This window comes from Scyliorhinus canicula, chromosome 28 (assembly GCF_902713615.1).
Source record: "Scyliorhinus canicula chromosome 28, sScyCan1.1, whole genome shotgun sequence".
Classification (NCBI taxonomy): Eukaryota; Metazoa; Chordata; class Chondrichthyes; order Carcharhiniformes; family Scyliorhinidae; genus Scyliorhinus; species Scyliorhinus canicula.
The window spans coordinates 10,316,635-10,330,747 of record NC_052173.1 but is presented as its reverse complement, the minus strand read 5'-3'; positions in this window follow the sequence as shown (position 1 = coordinate 10,330,747).

Sequence of the window (14,113 nt, the reverse complement as noted above, 5' to 3'; positions counted from 1 at the left end):
TGACAGAGCTTCCCTGCTCGGTGCTCGGGCCTGACAGAGCTTCCTTGCTCGGGCCTGACAGACCATCCCTGCTCGGTGCTCGGGCCTGACAGAGCTTCCCTGCTCGGTGCTCGGGCCTGACAGAGCTTCCCTGCTCGGTGCTCGGGCCTGACAGAGCTTCCCTGCTCGGGGCTCGGGCCTGACAGAGCTTCCCTGCTCGGGCCTGACAGAGCATCCCTGCTCGGTGCTCGGGCCTGACAGAGCTACCCTGCTCGGTGCTCGGGCCTGACAGAGCTTCCCTGCTCGGTGCTCGGGCCTGACAGAGCTTCCCTGCTCGGTGCTCGGGTCTGACAGAGCTTCCCTGCTCGGTGCTCGGGCCTGACAGAGCATCCCTGCTCGGTGCTCGGGCCTGACAGAGCTTCCCTGCTCGGTGCTCGGGCCTGACAGAGCTTCCCTGCTCGGTGCTCGGGCCTGACAGAGCGTTCCTGCTCGGGCCTGACAGAGCTTCCCTGCTCGGTGGGGCTCGGGCCTGACAGAGCTTCCCTGCTCGGTGCTCGGGCCTGACAGAGCTTCCTTGCTCGGGCCTGACAGAGCTTCCCTGCTCGGTGCTCGGGCCTGACAGAGCTTCCCTGCTCGGTGCTCGGGCCTGACAGAGCTTCCCTGCTCGGTGCTCGGGCCTGACAGAGCTTCCCTGCTCGGTGCTCGGGCCTGACAGAGCTTCCCTGCTCGGTGGGGCTGGGGCCTGACAAAGCTTCCCTGCTCGGTGCTCGGGCCTGACAGAGCTTCCCTGCTCGGTGCTCGGGCCTGACAGAGCTTCCCTGCTCGGTGCTCGGGCCTGACAGAGCTTCCCTGCTCGGTGCTCGGGCCTGACAGAGCTTCCCTGCTCGGTGGGGCTGGGGCCTGACAGAGCTTCCCTGCTCGGTGCTCGGGCCTGACAGAGCTTCCCTGCTCGGGCCTGACAGAGCTTCCCTGCTCGGGCCTGACAGAGCTTCCCTGCTCGGGCCTGACAGAGCTTCCCTGCTCGGGCCTGACAGAGCTTCCCTGCTCGGTTACTCGTGCCTGACAGAGCGTCCCTGCTCGGTTACTCGGGCCTGACAGAGCGTCCCTGCTTGGGCCTGACAGAGCTTCCCTGCTCGGTGCTCGGGCCTGACAGAGCTTCCCTGCTCGGGCCTGACAGAGCTTCCCTGCTCGGTGGGGCTCGGGCCTGACAGAGCGTTCCTGCTCGGTGCTCGGGCCTGCAAACTCCTGAACCTGGTTCAGCGAGTCGTCACCATGTCATCCTCACAGGCAACGGCCTCACCTGATGAAAACTTCCAAGCTGATATTGATGTCATCATCACGCAGTACCATAGCATGTTCGATGGAATGGGCACACTCCCATACCGATATAAAATTCTGCTCAAACCAAACGCCACCTCTGTGGTTCATGCACCGCATCGGGTGCCGGCTCCCCTCAAGGATCACCTCAAGCAGCAATTACAGGACCTCCAGGACCAGGGCATCATATCAAAGGTCACAGAACCCACGGACTGGGTCAGCTCCATGGTCTGCATCAAGAAACCGTTAGGGGAGCTTCGAATCTGCTTCGACCCCAAAGATCTAAATTGCAACATCATGAGAGAACATTGCCCGATACCAAAACGAGAAGAGTTGACCAGCGAGATGGCTCATGCCAAATTCTTTACGAAGCTGGGCACCTCCAAGGGGTTCTGGCAAATACAGCTGGATGCATCCAGTCGCAAGCTGTGCACATTCAATACCCCGTTCGGTCGCTACTGCTACAACCGGATGCCTTTTGGCATCATCTCTGCCTCAGAGGTATTTCACCGCATCATGGAACAGATGATGGAGGGTATCGAGGGGGTGCGAGTGTATCTTGATGATGCTATAATCTGGTCCACAACTCCTCAAGAACACATCGATCGCCTCAAGCAGGTATTCCACAGAATCTACGAGCATGGCCTCCGACTCAACACGGCCAAGTGCTCATTCTGTCAACCAGAATTTGTCGCCCGCCGCAAAGACTAAACTTATAGACTGAACTTTTGCACAATTTTGTTACCTCATCGTTATGACCTTTGTAAATATCATTTCTACCGTTTCATCTGCCCTATATCTGCACTAGCGACACCTTCCCATGTATATAGGGTTGTGAATCTATGGAATTCCTTGCCCAGTGAAGCAGTTGAGGCTCCTTCATTACATGTTTTTAAGGTAAAGATAGATAGTTTTTTGAAGAATAAAGGGATTAAGGGTTATGGTGTTCGGGCCGGAAAGTGGAGCTGAGTCCACAAAAGATCAGCCATGATCTAATTGAATGGCGGAGCAGGCTCGAGGGGCCAGATGGCCTACTCCTGCTCCTAGTTCTTATGTTCTTATTATACAAGATCATTTTAACACATTCTGTATATAGTCACGCACATATACACACGCACTAGCACCTATTTATTATCTGAACACAGACACTAAAAAAAAAAGGGGGGGAGATGTCGAAATATACATCCAGGTATATAATGGAGTGCAGACACACAGGATGACCAGTAAGCACACAGAACACAGCAGCCAATCACCAGACAGGACACAACCACTATAAAGCCAGAGGGCACCAGTTTTCCCGCTCTCTCTGGACCCAGTCTCAGAGACAGTCAGAGCTTGTGATCTCGCCAGTGCAAACACCATGTGGTAGCTAGTTAGTCTGGTCAGGCTAGTATCAGGTCTCCATTCAAGTCAGCATAGTGTCAACCTACAGTTGAACATGTATTATAGTTTAGATGTTAAATAAAATCATGTTGCATCTCATCAAGTGTTGGAAGTCTGTCTCTCGCTACACTGCATCAAACGCAGTCCACATAGACCCAGCCTGCCCAACACAACATGGCCTTTATGCTAGTGAGTGGCAATCTACAGCGGCAGCATTTTTGGAACAGGAAACATTGAGGGAGGGAACATAGGAATGGCTGTTAGGAGCCTAGGGCCTTCTTGCATGCAATCTGCTGATTCCACACTGCAACACCCCATACAACAGGCGGGCTCTGGGCTGAAAATTAAGTATCCCTTTGCTGTTCCACATCTGCTACTTCCACCTGCGAGAAAAGAGTACACCCGACGTAGAATGAAGGCGTGCAAAGAAAATGGGTTTTGTGCAGCACTTGGAAATGGTGCACCCTCCCCAACCCACCACCAGAGGGTGTGGAAGCTCACAACTTGTGCGTGCTTGATGGGTCTCACATGCAATGAGAGTAAAATTGAGTAGTTACCTGATACTCGCAACATCTTCCTCCATCACAGTCAAATGCAAAGGGCGTGGCGGATGCATGTACATGGGCAGAAAATACCTTAATGCAGTACTTTAACTGAAGAGGAAAGTCTTAAACCCCAAATGAGGTCACCCTCTGTGTTCCTTCTGCAGCAGAACCTCCAAATAGCCAAAGGGAACAGATGCCCCCACGTCAGATCTGATCAAAGGTCATCACTAACACCATTTCTCTCCAGAGATGCTGTCTGACCCGGGTATTTCCAGAATTTTTGTTTTTATTTCATGCCCAAATATCTCAGCTGTGCCATCATGAGAATGTGGTTCACTTTTCTGCCCCCTCCACAACTTTAATGGCCATCTGCAGCCTTGTTGGATTTTCCAATCTATAGCCAAGCTCTCTACAGCAAGCTTTTCCTGTGCCTGTAACCTATGCACATTATTTGAAAAATTACTAAGGCCGTTAGGTTATACTTCAGGCACTTGGAGCGACTCAACTGCATTGGCATTGTCCCAAATATTGGAAAATTAGGGCTTTGCCTTTAACCAGGAGGATATCCCCAAACAAATATTGCTGGATAATAAACACTGCAAGAGTCTGTGCGTCATTAAGTGAGCAGGTAAGCTCAGCCTTGCTGCTGGAGTCAATGCATTAGCTTTAACTAGAGGGCAGGCATCATTTTCAGTGACTTCTTGCAGCTTGGCTATTTGCGTTCAATTGCAGCGACAGGTAATGAAAGTTTATTTGCAGTGATGACAACTTGAAAATGCAGTTAATTATACAACGAAAAGATTGTATGTGCCCAGATTGAAGTTTAAAAAAAAAAAAATTGAGTAACTAATTCATTTTTTCCAATTAAGGGGCAATTTAGCATGGCCAATCCACCTAACCTGCACATCTTTGGGTTGTGGGGGCGAAACCCACGCAGACATGGGGAGAATGTGCAAACTCCACACTGATTAGAGTTATTTTTGTTTATTGGGAGGAATCGAACAAAGGCATTCATTGCATTCTGGTGAAAACAATTCTGCGCTACCAACAAGGCATAACCTCAAACCCCAAAGAGGGAAGGCAAAAGGAAACAGAAAGGAGATGAAGGGGGAAAATCTTTATGCAGCAGGCTTTTATAGTCGGGATTGCATTGAAGAGAAATACAAGAGGTATTAGGAAATATGATAATCCTTAGGTAGGGGAGAACGACTAAAAAAATTTTCTCGTTTTGTATATTCCTTGGTTGAAATTGTGTTGTGACAGCCGCAGTCTAACTCACATGGCACACAACTTGGAGACACAAGTTTGGGAAACTCAGAAGATTGGAATTTGCAGTGTGAATAGGTGCCAATTCAAGAGGATGTAAATGAAAAGTGGCTGGGCAGAGAGAGAATGCTTTGAAAGATGAAAGATGAAAACCACTGCATGTCTTTTACCCTTGAAGTTAAATAATTTCATTTTTATAGCACCATATCACACAATAAATTCCATTTGCAACAAAAACAGCAGCCATTCTGCGCCAGTGCCATTCCGCAAATGGCAACATTTTTTTTGTCATTGCTTAAATCGTTGGCAAGGATACCAAGAGAAAGGCCTGCTATTAATCGAACAACGCTGTGGAATCATTAAAGCCCACTTAGCCAAAATAAACAGGGCCTGCTTTTATAAAGATGAATGGGTTGAAGTGGTGCTGCAGGAGATCCAAAGCCAGAGGTGAGAGTACTGTTGTCTGAGCCAAACTGAATGAGGCATTTAAAAAGATGTATCATAATTCTCAATGCTTCAATTAGAAAGAGATAATGTAAGCGAATAATTGTGGAGGAGTGAGCTACTTGTATCCTTCAGAACATACTAGTTTCAAACTGGTCAATTGTACTAAATTGCAATCAAAAAGAAACCTCACATAGCACATAGGGAATAAACCAGCACTAAAGTGTGTTAATAACGTAGTTTTTACATAAAGTTGAAGTCAAGATCCACTCTTCACAAGAGTCAGATATATAGTGGCACAGGACATTGAAGTGATGGTGTATATGTTTAATGCCAATGGGTTCTTCTCAGTGGTAAGTTCGAAGCCATCAACACTCGTCACACTTCAGCAACAAGCGAGTTCTCTGATGAGAGTATGCGCAGTGTGGACAAAGAGGCAACTCACTTGAACCTGCTTTGCTGTAAAATATTGAGAGTCAGCAGACGTGTGGTAAAACACTGTTACATCTTTATTAGGTGATGTATGGTAGGACCTGCACGACAGGTTCGCCTGTTGTCCCTGCCTGCTGGCTCCGCCCAGCGGGCAGAGTATAAATGTGTGTCCTCCATGCTACAGCCATTTCGCCAGCTGCTGTGGGAGGCCACACATCTTAGAGCAATAAAGCCTCAGTTGTATCCAACTCTAGTCTTTGTTCAATTGATCGTGCATCAATACGTTCCTCTTATTTTAAATGGCTTGATGATAGCAATAAAATAGCGAGACAGAATTTTTGTTTTAAGTATTTTTATTCAACAAATTTTCAACATTTTCAAAATACAACACCCAAACAGCAACAATCAACGGTAACCAAAAAAAGTGCTGAATAAACAAACCCCAACAATTGTAGAACCACTCCTTGATCCCCCTCAGTTCCAACTTTTACCTTCTTTTGGGTCAAAACCTCCAGTAAATTCCCCCCCCCCCCCCGGGTCACACCGAGGCGCAGGGTGGAAGAGGCTGACCACGACCCCAACAAAACCTGTCTTCCAACGATCAACGAGACAAAGGCTAAGACACCAGATCGAACTGGTCCGAAACCCCGAATATGGCTTTGAGGGGACCCAGCTTCACATCCACATGTGGGATGCCTGAAATTGTCCTGAATACCGACCTCCAAAAAATTTCTAGTTTCAGACAGGATGAAGACGTGTGAGCATGATTTGCCGACCCCTCCCACATCACTCACAGGCATCCTCCACCCCTCAAACAGCGGGCTCATCCTTGAGTTAGTGAGGTGGGCCCAGTACACCACCTTCAGCAACCCCGACCCCTTGCAAGAGCCCGCCTCCGTCCTTACCCACAGAGCCTGCCTCCGTCCTTATCCACAGAGCCCCCCTCCATCCTCACCCACAGAGCCCCCCTCCATCCTCACCCATAGAGCCCTCCCCTCCATTGTCACCCACAGAGCCCACCTCCATCCTTACCCACAGAGCCCTCCCCTCCATCCTTACCCACAGAGCCTCCCCTCCATCCTCACCCACAGAGCCCTCCCCTCCATCCTTACCCACAGAGCCCTCCCCTCCATCCTCACCCACAGAGCCCTCCACTCCATCCTCACCCACAGAGCCCCCCTCCATCCTCACCCATAGAGCCCTCCCCTCCATTGTCACCCACAGAGCCCACCTCCATCCTTACCCACAGAGCCCTCCCCTCCATCCTCACCCACAGAGCCTTCCCTCCATCCTTACCCACAGAGCCTTCCCCCCATCCTCACCCACAGAGCCCTCCCCTCCATCCTCACCCACAGAGCCCATCTCCATCCTCACCCACAGAGCCCTCCCCTCCATCCTTACCCACAGAGCCCTTCCCTCCATCCTTACCCACAGAGCCCTCCCCTCCATCCTTACCCACAGAGCCCTCCCCTCCATCCTCACCCAGAGAGCCCTCCCCTCCATCCTTACCCAGAGAGCCCTCCCCTCCATCCTCACCCACAGAGCCCTCCCCTCCATCCTCACCCAGAGAGCCCTCCCCTCCATCCTCACCCACAGAGCCGCCTCCATCCTCACCCACAGAGCCCTCCCCTCCATCCTTACCCACAGAGCCCTTCCCTCCATCCTTACCCACAGAGCCCTCCCCTCCATCCTTACCCACAGAGCCCTCCCCTCCATCCTTACCCACAGAGCCCTCCCCTCCATCCTCACCCAGAGAGCCCTCCCCTCCATCCTCACCCACAGAGCCCTCCCCTCCATCCTTACCCACAGAGCCCTCCCCTCCATCCTTACCCACAGAGCCCTCCCCTCCATCCTCACCCAGAGAGCCCTCCCCTCCATCCTTACCCACAGAGCCCTCCCCTCCATCCTTACCCACAGAGCCCTCCCCTCCATCCTTACCCACAGAGCCCTCCTCTCCATCCTTACCCACAGAGCCCTCCCCTCCATCCTTACCCACAGAGCCCTCCCCTCCATCCTTACCCACAGAGCCCTTCCCTCCATCCTTACCCACAGAGCCCTCCCCTCCATCCTTACCCACAGAGCCCTTCCCTCCATCCTCACCCAGAGAGCCCTCCCCTCCATCCTTACCCACAGAGCCCGCCCCTCCATCCTTACCCACAGAGCCCTCCCCTCCATCCTTACCCACAGAGCCCTCCCCTCCATCCTCACCCAGAGAGCCCTCCCCTCCATCCTTACCCACAGAGCCCTCCCCTCCATCCTCACCCAGAGAGCCCTCCCCTCCATCCTCACCCAGAGAGCCCTCCCCTCCATCCTTACCCACAGAGCCCTCCCCTCCATCCTCACCCAGAGAGCCCTCCCCTCCATCCTTACCCACAGAGCCCTCCCCTCCATCCTTACCCACAGAGCCCTCCCCTCCATCCTTACCCACAGAGCCCCCCTTCATCCTTACCCACAGAGCCCCCCTTCATCCTTACCCACAGAGCCCTCCCCTCCATCCTTACCCACAGAGCCCTCCCCTCCATCCTTACCCACAGAGCCCTCCCCTCCATCCTTACCCACAGAGCCGCCTCCATCCTCACCCAGAGAGCCCTCCCCTCCATCCTTACCCACAGAGCCCTCCCCTCCATCCTCACCCAGAGAGCCCTCCCCTCCATCCTCACCCAGAGAGCCCTCCCCTCCATCCTCACCCAGAGAGCCCTCCCCTCCATCCTCACCCAGAGAGCCCTCCCCTCCATCCTCACCCAGAGAGCCCTCCCCTCCATCCTTACCCACTTATCCATTATACCCCTCGTTGATACCTTCAGCTCCGAGACGTATAGGAGCAGATCATCTGCGTAAAGGGACACCCTACATTCTACCCCACCACAACCCAAGCTCCTTAACCCAAATAACTGTAACAAATGTTAAACACAGTTAAACTACCCTCCCACATACAGCGGTGTCCCACAGGGTTCAGTGTTGGGGCCGCAGCTGTTCACCATATATATTAATGATCTGGATGAAGGGACTGGGGGCATTCTAGCGAAGTTTGCTGATGATACGAAGTTAGGTGGTCAGGCAGGTAGTGCTGAGGAAGTGGGGAGGCTGCAGAAGGATCTAGACAGTTTGGGAGAGTGGTGCAGGAAATGGCTGATGCATTTCAACGTGAGAAATGTGAGGTCTTGCACTTTGGAAAAAAGAATCCAAGCATAGACTACTTTCTAAACGGTGAGAAAATTCATAATGCCAAAGTACAAAGGGATCTGGGAGTGCTAGTCGAGGATTCCCTAAAGGTAAACATGCAGGTTGAATCCGTGATTAAGAAAGCGAATGCTATGTTGTCATTTATCTCAAGAGGGTTGGAATATAAAAGCAGCGATGTGCTACTGAGCCTTTATAAGGCTCTGGTTAGGCCCCATTTGGAGTACTGTGTCCAGTTTTGGGCCCCACATCTCAGGAAGGACATACTGGCACTGGAGCGTGTCCAGCGGAGATTCACACGGATGATCCCTGGAATGGCGGGTCTAGCATATGAGGAACGGCTGGCGTTCCTGGGATTGTATTCATTGGAGTTCAGAAGGTTAAGGGGAGATCTAATAGAAACTTACAAGATAATACATGGCTTAGAAAGGATGGACGCAAAGAAACTGTTTCCGTTAGGCGAGGAGTCGAGGACCCGTGGGCACAGCCTTAGAATTAGAGGGGGTAAATTCAAAACAGAAATGCGGAGACATTTCTTCAGCCAGAGAGTGGTGGGCCTGTGGAATTCATTGCCGCAGAGTGCAGTGGAGGCCGGGACGCTAAATGGCTTCAAGGCAGAGATAGATAAATTCTTGATGTCGCGAGGAATTAAGGGCTATGGGGAGAATGCTGGGAGGTGGAGTTGAAATGCCCATCAGCCATGATTGAATGGCGGAGTGGACTCGATGGGCCGAATGGCCTTACTTCCACTCCTATGTCTTATGGTCTAAACCCAAGACCCCTACATTCCCGCCACCCAGTACAGAAATGTAAAACACCATCAACAAAAAACAAAGTCTAAGCCCAGACCCCTTCCTCCCTGTCCAGATCTCATTTCCAGTCCCATCTTTCATTTCAGTCTCAATCTTTCGGCCTTCACGAATGCCTCCGCCTCCTCCAACATTCCGAAGTAGAGATCTTCGAGTTGTACGTCACCCTCAACTTCGTGTGATAGATCACTCCAAACCACACATTTTTTCTGTAGAGTGCCGTCTTCATAAGTCCGAAAGCCTCCCGCCTTTTCACCAAATCCATCGTCAAATCTTGGTAAAATTGTATACCAGCAACCTCCTATTTCATCTCTCGCTTTGCTTCACCCAGTTTAGGACCTTTTCCTTCATACGACACTTGTGGAAGTGAAGTATAACTGCTCTTGGCGGCTCATTCGCTTTCAGCTTCAGCCTTAGTGACTGATGTGCCCTGTCCAGCTCGTATCGGGAGGGTTCTTCCCGCTCCCCCATCACCTCTGGCAGCACCTTTGTGAAGTATTCAGTCGGCCTTGGGCCCTCCACCCCCTCCAGCAGACCCATGATCCGAAGATTTTGCCTCCTTGACCTATTCTCCAGATCCTCCACCTTTCAGTCCTTTATTCGCCTCAGTCACCCTCTGCTATTCCTCACCTATGGAAGTGATCTGGTCGCTGTGCTGCGACATTGCCGCCTTCATCCCTTTCAACTTCTCTCCTTGCCTCTGCCGCATTCCTCGACACAGCCGTCTTTGCCGGAGCCATCGCTTCCTAATCCCTTCACATAAACTCCATCTGCTTGGTGAACAACCTTTCAAATTCACCGGACATCACTTCAATCAGAGAATCCGCTGGGAAGTTAGCGGAGCCACATTGTGCTCCTATCCGCCATCTTCTTTCTGCCTGAGATATCGACTCACTCAATGACAGATTTTCATTCGCCCCCTTCTTTCTCCGTTCTTCTTCTGGGCCTTTGACATCGCACCCCTATGTACAGTCTTCCGAAACCGATTGATACAAAAAACGTCCCTGGGATCGGGCTACAAATATCGAAAAACTACAACTTTGGGGAGGAGCTTCCCCAAGCGTGACCTCCGCTCGTATGACATCACCAGAAGTCGCACAGACAGAAATTTAATCAAACTTGCTAAGTGTGTTGAAATTAATCAACAGGAGAAATAAACCCTTGGGTCTCCATTTCAACAGGAAACCAGATCAAACTGTAGTGGACCAGATGTAGATCCTATCCCATAACTAGTCCAGACTAAATTAGAGAGAGGAACAGAGAACCTTTTCCCTTGATCTAGTGAACATTGTTTTTTACAATTACAGAAGTACAAATTAAACTTTTGAAGTTAAATTCACTTCAATAGAATTGGAACCCAATTCACAAGGGAAATCACAATTTAAGAAACAGTTTACAGACTCTGTATACAATCATTTTATGTCAAAACAAGTAAAATGCAAACTAGTTGCAATTAGTACCCAATAAAGAAGTCAAATTGATATAAAAGTAGGCAATACACAGTAAATGTTCACAAGAAGCATTTACAATCTAAATGTTGAAATATTTTTACACCTTTTTGAAGTTTTTGTACAGTTACCTGTGCAGCAACAGATGCTCTTAATGAAATTGTTACGTTAGTTTTGCAAAGCTAGTTTGCGCCTACAAGAAATATTCAAAAACCCAGCTCTCAAATACTGAAAAGATGAAAATCTGACTTAATTGTGTGTGTGTGTGTGGGGGGGGGGGGTTGATAGAGGAGCAAAACAAAGCATAACTATTTGCTTTCTGGGTTGGAATACAATGGTGGTGACGAAACAAGGTTCATTCACTTCAACGGCCAGTTATGGTGCACATTGCACATTAATGTGAAGCGGTTTTGGATTTGTATCAACATAAAATATACAGAATGAGATTGTGCTGAAGACTCCTTTGGCTTCTCACATCTGTTCTGGGGAAGTTACTGGAATTTGTCACCAAAGTCAGATTGACAGCTTTAGGGCTGATTAGAGAGAGTCAAAGTGGATTTTTGAAGGGTGGGCCAACTCCGATGAATCTTGTTGACATTTTTGAGCATGTCACAAGCATGGTGGAAAGGGAAGTGTTTGTTGAATTTGACAATGCAGGCTTCAAGAAGGCTGGTTCTGCACAAGAGATAATTGGCAAAAATGAAAGTGCAGAAGAATGGAGCAAACTGCGCAGCTGTGTGTACCGTCTACAAGATGTACTGCGGGAACTCACCAAGGTTCCTGAAACAGCACCTTCCAAACACACAACCTCTCTCATCTAGAAGGACAAGCGCAGCAGATACCTGGGAACCCCACCCCTCCAAGCCCACTCACCATCCTGACTTGGAAATATATCAGCCATTCCTTCACTGTCGCTGGGGCAACATCCTGGAATTCCCTCCCTAACAGCACTGTGGGTGTACCTACACTACAAGGACTGTAGCGGATCAAGGAGGCAGCTCACCACCACCTTCTCAAGAACAATTAGGGATGGGCAATAAATGCTGGACTAGTCAGCGACACCCACATCCTGTGAAAGAATAAACAAAAACCTTGTGACAAGAGTTACATATCCAAGTTTGCAGATGACGCCAGCTTAGATGGTACAGTAAATTGGACAGATGAGAGCAGGAAGTTCCAAAGGGACATAGGCAGACTAAATTAGTGGGCAATACTCTGGCTGCTGGTGTTCAATACAAGGAAATGTCAGCTTATCCTCTTTGGATCGGAGAAAGGCAAGTCAGAATATTTGCACCAGAATGAAACCAGGGTTTAACATGGCTGGTGGTGCTTCAAGTTTGGAAGGTTGGGAGGTGATTTAATCCAGGGAATTAAAATGATAAAATATTTGCTCAGGTTTTCCCTCTAGTGTGGGAATCCAGGACAAGGAGACACAGTCTTAAACTTAGAGCTAAACCATTTTGGAGTGAAATCAAAAAATATTTTATCCACACACGGTAGCGAAACTCTGGCCATTTGGCTCTCAAAAGGCTGTGGGTCAATAGAAATGTTCAAGACTGAGACTGATGGGTTTTTCTCAACCTTGCCCCTCGCCTGAGGTGTGGTGACCCTCAGGTTAAATCATCACCAGTCAGCTCTCCGTGTCAAAGGGGAAAGCAGCCTATGGTTATCTGGGACTATGGCGACTTTACTCATAACTCTCGTCTGCTGGGCCCATGCTATTCTAAGCCAGCAGTGGTCAGTACAGTGACTGTATTTGATTAGTGATATATTATTGGTCATAAATCTTATAATTTGTGGTTTGCAGGTGCATTTAGGATAATTGTGACAGACCAAATACACAAAATTCTTTCTGGGTATTTTTGACTCTTACTGAAATCCAGAACATAAACTGAAAATGCTTTTGTAGACATTCGGTGGGGTTCTCCATTCCTGAGACTGGGGCAGGATTGACACTGGGGCAGGATTTATGGAGTTCCACAACAGCAAAACTAGCACCGCACCTGGACCGATTCAGTGACTGTGGAGGGGCAGCACCAGCACCACATGGAACACAATCGATTCCAATGAAAAACGGTGCAGGATTTGCGATTGGCACTCAGGAGGCGAACAAGCTGCAGTTGCTTATACACACTTCACTCCCCCCACACACACCATCCCAAACAACAAGATGGCACTGGTTCCACTGGAACGCGCCCATCTGCTGATGGGTCGGCTGTGATCAGAGGGCACCTAGGGGGGTATCTGGGGGTACACTCATACGACCTGTGGCCCTAAGTTCGCAGCGGGCACTCAGCGGTGTGCGCAGCTGCATGGCTGCCTTGCCGGCTGTGGCAATGGTGTTCCGTGTCCGTCCACCCCGACCCCACAGATCACCTCTTGGCCATGCCCCGCTACTCCCCCCCCCCCGGCCCTGGCAGAAGCCCCCCCCCGGCCAGCGGCACAACGTCAGCAAACTATGGTGGTGTTGGACACTTTCCGTATCCCCTCTCTCTCCCACAGCAGCAATGGCGCCTGTTTCACGATTTTTAAAAGCACAAGTGAACCGCACCGTCACGAATTTGCCCCGTTGGAGGTGGAGAATTGCGGAGGCCTCGGAGAATACCGGGTCAGGCCCGCTAATGCTATGCCAAGGGTGTACGTGCAGAGTGGAAGGCATTGACGCCGCTGTCAAGATACTGAGAATTGTGATTTGCCATAAAATTGGCGCCGCCGCGATTTTGTTGTCAAAACCGCTTCTCCGCCCAATCACTTTTCCTGATTCTGATGTCAGCCGGCGGAGAATCTGCCCGTTAAGATCGTGAGCACTTTGGGGAACAGAAAATCTCATTAAAATTAGTGGGCACACAGTTTAATTTAAAACCAGCTATTTGCACTTTTTTCTAAGCATGAATTAAAAAGTTGTCTTTCTGAGAACCAAAGCAATAATATATCTGCTGGAATCAGACATTTTTAATGGAATGAAAATGAATGTTTCAGAGGAGGTTGGACATATTTCAGATTGCATCCTAAAATCATTTGGTTCCGGGACTCTTGGTAAATTAGGATCTGTGCTGAGTTAGCTGACCTCAGCTTGGGTAGAAGTAGGCCTGGTATGGTTGGAGACAGTGTTCTTGGGCAAGATAGTAGGAGAGATAAAATGGGTCAGGATTCCTGTTCCTGCTTGCTATACGGTAACATTTGCTGGGAAATGTGCAAGTGTGAGCACTTGATAGAGGCAGGAAGAGGCTCAGTTTTCATACCATCACTGGCACATAAAGTACGGCTTGGGTGAGATACTGGAGTATCAGAACCTGCAAAAGGCCAGTCA